The sequence below is a fragment of the Physeter macrocephalus genome, chromosome 21, assembly GCF_002837175.3.
Source record: "Physeter macrocephalus isolate SW-GA chromosome 21, ASM283717v5, whole genome shotgun sequence".
NCBI lineage: Eukaryota > Metazoa > Chordata > Mammalia > Artiodactyla > Physeteridae > Physeter > Physeter macrocephalus.
In genome coordinates, this window is record NC_041234.1 from 93,822,753 (window position 1) to 93,829,605 (window position 6,853).

Below are 6,853 nucleotides of genomic sequence, written 5' to 3' on the forward strand. Positions count from 1 at the left end.
ACATCTGTTTTCATGTAGTATCCACTTTCCAATATCCAATATCCAATTGTCATGCAATAGACAATTGTTATCCCTTCCATTTTTAAAGTCCCTGTGCCTACAATGAAATGTCCTCTACGTTCTTTTATTGCATCTGAGGGATGCCGCTATTTCTATAGATCATTTGCTGAGGAGAAAAGATTTACATACCCTGATTCTTCTCTTCTCAGGCTAACAGCTCCTGTCAGTTTCCCAGGTAACTTCTCTTTTTAAAAGGTAATGTTCTTAAAAGAATCTAATAATTGTGGTTTATAATGTCAAAATACCTTCAACTTCCTGTTCTTTTCAGGCCTTTAAATGCAAAATCAGGCATGAGAATCCTATAAAAAATCTGAAGCAGACAGCTCAGGATTAATTTAGGCCCACCCTAACTCACTTCCTGGGTTAGCTTCCTGGCATCTCTCCCATTTTTGCTTTCATATCATGATTCTACATTTCTGCTAGGCCCTCAGACTGGGTGATCTATGTTTTGGGCTCTATATCACCTTGCATCGTGGCATCCTCAGGACTCTACATTTGGAATCTTCTCCTTGGTTCTGTGCCTTGTAACCCTGGGCAGCAAACATGTTGGCTTCACCCACAGTTGTTGGAACACCCCACCCCATCCCCACCTAACACAAGTGTTGAGATCATTCAATTTCCAGGGCCTCCAGAGATCTCTTGTATAGAGTCATGGATCATGCATCCTACCTGCAGCTCAGCAAAGCAGCATCTGATGAGAATGGGGATGGCTGAACCAGCACACTGAACTACCACCATCCTTGTGCAAAAGCAAGGTTGGAATTGCTGGCACGGTCCTCTCAGGCCCCCTGTCAAAGTGCCCTTGAGCTGCTTCTGCTTCTGTTATGGCTTCTCATTTCAAATATAAACAGTGACATGAATAAAGCAATTGCTTTTTAAAAATTGTCGTAAAATATATATGATATAAACATTGCCATTTAAACTGTTTTAAGTGTACAATTTAGTGGCATTAATTACATTCACAATGTTGTGCAACCATCACCACTATTTCTAAAAAGTTTTGTCATCCCCCCAAAAATTCTGTACCCATTAAACAATAACTCCCCACTCTTTCATCCCTCCCATTCCTGGCCCCTGGTAACCTCGAATCTATTTTCTGTCCCTATGAATTTACCTATTCAAGATATTTCATATAAGTGGAATTATGTAAAATTTGTTCTTTGTGCCTGGCGTATTTTGCTCAGAATAATATTTTCTAGGTTCATCCACATTGTAGCGTGTATCAGTATTTAATTCCTTTTTGTGGCTGAATAATATTCCATTGTATGGGTATACCACATTTTATTTATCCATTCATCTGTTGATGGACACTTGGGTTGTTTCCACCTCTTGGCTATTGTGAATAAGGTTGCTATGAACATTGGTGTTCAGATTTCTGTTTTTTGAGACCCTACTTTCAATTTAGAAGTGGAATTACTGGATCATATAGTAATTCTATGTTTAACTTTTTGAAGAACTGCCACACTGTTTTCCACAGTGACCTCACCATTTTACATTCCCATAAGCAATGCATGAGGGCTCCAATTTCTCCAACTTCTCATCAACACTTGTTATTTTCTGATTTTTAAAAGGTGATAGCTGTTCTAGTAGGAGTGAAGTAGTATCATTTTTTGGTTTTGCTTTACATTTCCCTAATGACTAATGATGTGGCGCATCTTGTGCTTATTGGCCATTTGTATATCTTCTTTGGCAAATGTCTTTTCAAATCCTTTGCCCATTTTTATCTTTTTTTTTTTTTTTTTTTTTTGTGGTACGCGGGCCTCTCACTGCTGTGGCCTCTCCTGTTGCGGAGCACAGGCTCCGGACGCACAGGCTCAGCGGCCATGGCTCACGGGCCCAGCCGCTCTGCGGCATGTGGGATCCTCCCGGACCGATGCTCAAACCCGTGTCCCCTGCATCGGCAGGCGGACTCTCAACCAACGCGCCACCAGGGAAGCCCTGCCCATTTTTAAATTGGGTTGTTTGTCTTTCTGTTGTTGAGTTGTAGGAGTTCTTTATATATTTTGGATATTAAACCCTTATCAGATATATGATTTGTGAGTAGTTTTCTCCCATTCTGTGGCTTGTCTTTTCACTCTCTTGGTGTCCTTTGATGCACAAAAGCTTTCAATTTTAATGAAGTGCATTTAATTAATTTTTTTCTTTTGTTACCTGTGCTTTTGGTGTGATACTTACGGAAACATGCTTCAAATCATGGTAATGAAGATTTGCCCTTATGTTTTCTTCTATGAATTTAGGGCTTTGATCCATCTTGAGTTAATTTTTGTATATGATATATATTAAGGTCTACTGCCTTTTTTTTTTTTTTTTTTTTTGCGGTACGTGGGCTCTCACTGTTGTGACCTCTCCCGTTGCGGAGCACAGGCTCCGGACGCGCAGGCTCAGCGGCCATGGCTCACGGGCCCAGCCGCTCTGCGGCATGTGGGATCTTCCCGGACCGGGGCACGAACCCGCGTCCCCTGCATCGGCAGGCGGACTCTCAACCACTGCGCCACCAGGGAAGCCCAGGTCTACTGCTTTTGACAGTCTTGATTCATAAATTCTCTTGGCTCCTTCTCCAAATTTGGCTTCATACCATTGTTCCTACCATTAAAAAAAAAATCTGGGGCTTCCCTGGTGGCGCAGTGGTTGAGAATCTGCCTGCCAATGCAGGGGACACGGGTTCGAGCCCTGGTCTGGGAAGATCCCACATGCCGCAGAGCGGCTGGGCCTGTGAGCCACAACTACTGAGCCTGTGCGTCTGGAGCCTGTGCTCCGCAACAAGAGAGGCTGTGATAGTGAGAGGCCCGCGCACCGCGATGAAAAGTGGCCCCCGCTTGCCGCAACTAGAGAAAGCCCTTGCACAGAAACGAAGACCCAATACAGCCAAAAATAAATAAATTAAAAAAAAATCTGCACTGTTGGATTGGTTACACAGCTAGGACATTGGCCTCGTCAAGTCTCTGCAAGTAAGAGTCACTTAACCTATGCACTCTATGCCACTGTGTCAGAGAAAGATATCAGATATAAACATAGAGTACCAGAAGACTGGTCACCAACTCTAAGAGAAGGATGCTTTCTTACATTATTATGCAGGAGAACCATGTACCTACCACATGCCTAATCAAATATAAAATAATACAAGTATAAAGAGTATAATATATATAATTGTGTAATAATATCATTTATTAAAAGTATAGAAGGATATTATAATACAGAATTCAGAAGGCTTGAAGAATCATAGGTTGCCCGCAAAAGAGCTATAAGAGCTGAGATCTGGCTCTCTCCATGTTAATCAGATGACCCAATCTCTGCTGCGTTTTTTAAAAAAAACATTATTTATTTATTTATTTATTTGGCCGCGTGGCATGTGAGATCTTAGCTCCCTGACCAGGGATAGACCCATACCCCCTGCAGTGGAAGCTCAGAGTCTTTTTTTTTTTTTTTAGAATTTTATTTTATTTTATTATTTATTTACTGGCTGTGTTGGGTCTTCGTTTCTGTGCGCGGGCTTTCTCTAGTTGCTACAAGCGGGGGCTGCTCTTTGTTGCAGTGCATGGGCTTCTCATTACTGTGGCTTCTCTTGTTGCGGAGCATGGCTCTAGGCACATGGGCTTCAGTAGCTGTGGCTCGGGGGCTCTAGAGCGCAAGCTCAGTAGTTGGGGCCACATGTGCTCCGCGGCATGTGGGATCTTCCCAGACCAGGGATCGAACCTGTGTCCCCTTCATCGGCAGGCAGATTCTTTTTTTTTTTTTTTTTTTTTTTTTTGTGGTATGCGGGCCTCCCTCTGCTGTGGCCTCTCCCGTCGCGGAGCGCAGGCTCCGGACGCGCAGGCCCAGCGGCCATGGCCCACGGGCCCAGCCGCTCCGCGGCATGTGGGATCCTCCCAGACCAGGACGCGAACCCGGTTCCCCTGCATCGGCAGGCGGACGCGCAACCACTGCGCCACCAGGGAAGCCCCAGCAGGCAGATTCTTAACCACTGGACCTCCAGGGAAGTCCCTCTGCTGCGTGTTAATTCTTGATAGTATAAAGTATATACCCTACAGTGTAGGATAAAGGATAGTATATAGTATACATCTTAACCCTTTAAAGAGTGAAGAATGTACTGAGAAGATAAGGCAGCATGACAGGCCAGTGTGCGGGATCACTTTGGGTAGGAAGCACTTTCAGAGCTGCACTTTCTGTTCACAACACCATGCTGCTAGTGGTTGATGGTGACAACACAGGAGGCTGAGGCCATTTCGAAAGAGTAATGAATTTGCATCTAATATAAGAAAAAGTGACTCTGGAATGAAAGCCTTGCCATGTCCCCACTCATGCTGTGGGTGACAGTATCTCCCTCTCAGTTCGTCTACTGCCTAATGCTGTGATACCTGCTAGGGAAGGTTGAGAACTGCTTCTTCCTTCTCTTCTCGTGCAATTCAATGAAATTTCACTGAGCATCTACTCTGGACCAGGCCCTGCACTGGACTGAGGATTGACAGATGAAAAAGACTTGGTTCTTATTCTTGGGAGCATTCTCATCAGTCTTGTTTCATTGCTGTCTTGCCATATTACTTTATGGAAACTTGAGTGCTTTGGTCTATATTGGTAACTGAGGACATTTGAAGGGGCCTACATGGCAAAGAAACTCAAGATATCACACTCAGGTTTCCACAGAGGAAATGGGCTTTGAGAATGCATGTGAGAAAGGTATAGATTTGAATGAAGGAAACAGGGTGTGCTCCTATAAGAAAATCTTCCATCTGCCAACCACTGTATGGTTGCATCTTGACAGATTGTTGGGCTTTGATAATGTATTCCATTAACAACAAAAACAACAATAATAATGGTAAAAATAGTTAACAGTGAGCACTTACTGTTGTCAGGCATTGTACTAAGCATTTTACATATATGAACTCATTAAATCTTTGCCTCAATCACATGAAGTAGGTGCTGTTATTATCCCCATTTTACAGATGAAGAAACAGAGGCACAGACTGATATGCTGATTTTGCTGTGTACATGTTGTTTAGAAAATTAATTAATTAATTTTTAACATCTTTATTGGAGTATAATTGCTTTGCAATGGTGTGTTAGTTTCTGCTGTATAACAAAGTGAATCAGCTATACGTATACATATATTCCCATATCCCCTCCCTCTCGTGTCTCCCTCCCACCCTCCCTATCCCGCCCCTCTAGGTGGTCACAAAGCACCGAGCTGATCTCCTTGTGCTATGTAGCTGCTTACCACTAGCTATCTATTTTACATTTGGTAGTGTGCATATGTCAATGCTGCTCTCTCACTTCGTCCCAACTTACCATTCCCCCTCCCCATGTCCTCAAGTCCATTCTCTACATCTGCGTCTTTATTCCTGTCCTGCCCCTAGGTTCATCAGAACCTTTTTTTTTTAGATTCCATATATATGTGTTAACATACGGTATTTGTTTTTCTCTTTCTGACTTACTTCACTCTGTATGCCAGTCTCTAGGCCCATCTACCTCACTACAAATAACTCAATTTCGTTTCTTTTTATGGCTGAGTAATATTCCATTGTATATATGTGCCACATCTTCTTTATCCATTCTGAATGATGGCTTTCTCAGGGTATATGCCCAGTAGTGGTATTGCTGGGTCGTATGGTAGTTCTATTTGTAGTTTTTTAAGGAACCTCCATACTGTTCTCCATAGTGGCTGTATCAATTAACACTCCCACCAACATTGCAAGAGGGTTCCCTTTTCTCTACACCCTCTTCAGCATTTATTGTTTCTAGATTTTTTTGATGATGGCCATTCTGACTGGTGTGAGGTGATACCTCATTGTAGTTTTGATTTGCATTTCTCTAATGATTAGTGATGTTGAGCATCCTTTCATGTATTTGTTGGCAATCTGTATATCTTCTTTGGAGAAAGGTCTGTTTAGGTCTTCTGCCCATTTTTGGATTGGGTTGTTTGTTTTTTTGATATTGAGCTGCATGAGCTGCTTGTAAGTTTTGGAGATTAATCCTTTGTCAGTTGCTTTGTTTGCAAATATTTTCTCCCATTCTGAGGGTTTATTCATTTTGTTTATGGTTTCCTTTGCTGTGCCAAAACTTTTAAGTTTCATTAGGTTCCATTTGTTTATTTTCGTTTTTCTTTCCATTTCTCTAGGAGGTGGGTCAGAAAGGATCTTGCTGTGATTTATGTCATAGAGTGTTCTGCCTATGTTTTCCTCTAAGAGTTTTATAGTGTCTGACCTTACATTTAGGTCTTTAATCCATTTTGAGTTTATTTTTGTGTATGGTGTTAGGGAGTGTTCTAATTTCATTCTTTTACATGTAGCTGTCCAGTTATCCGAGCACCACTTATTGAAGAGGCTGTCTTTTCTCCATTGTAAATTCTTGCCTCCTTTATCAAAGATCAGGTGACCATAAGTGCATGGGTTTATCTCTGGGCTTTCTATCCTGTTCCACTGACCTATATTTCTGTTTTTGTGCCAGTACCATACTGTCTTGATTACTGTAGCTTTGTAGTATAGTCTGAAGTCAGGGAGCCTGATTCCTGCAGATCCAGTTTTCTTTCTCAAGATTGCTTTTGCAATTCGGGGTCTTTTCTTTTGTGTTTCCATACAAATTGTGAAATTCTTTGTTCTAGTTCTGTGAAAAATGCTATTGGTAGTTTGATAGGGATTTCATTGAATCTGTAGATTGCTTTGGGTAGTAGAGTCATTTTCACAATGTTGATTCTTCCAATCCAAGAACATGGTATATCTCTCCAACTGTTTGTATCATCTTTAATTTCTTTCGTCAGTGTCTTATAGTTTTCTGCATACACGTCTTTTGTCTCCTTAGG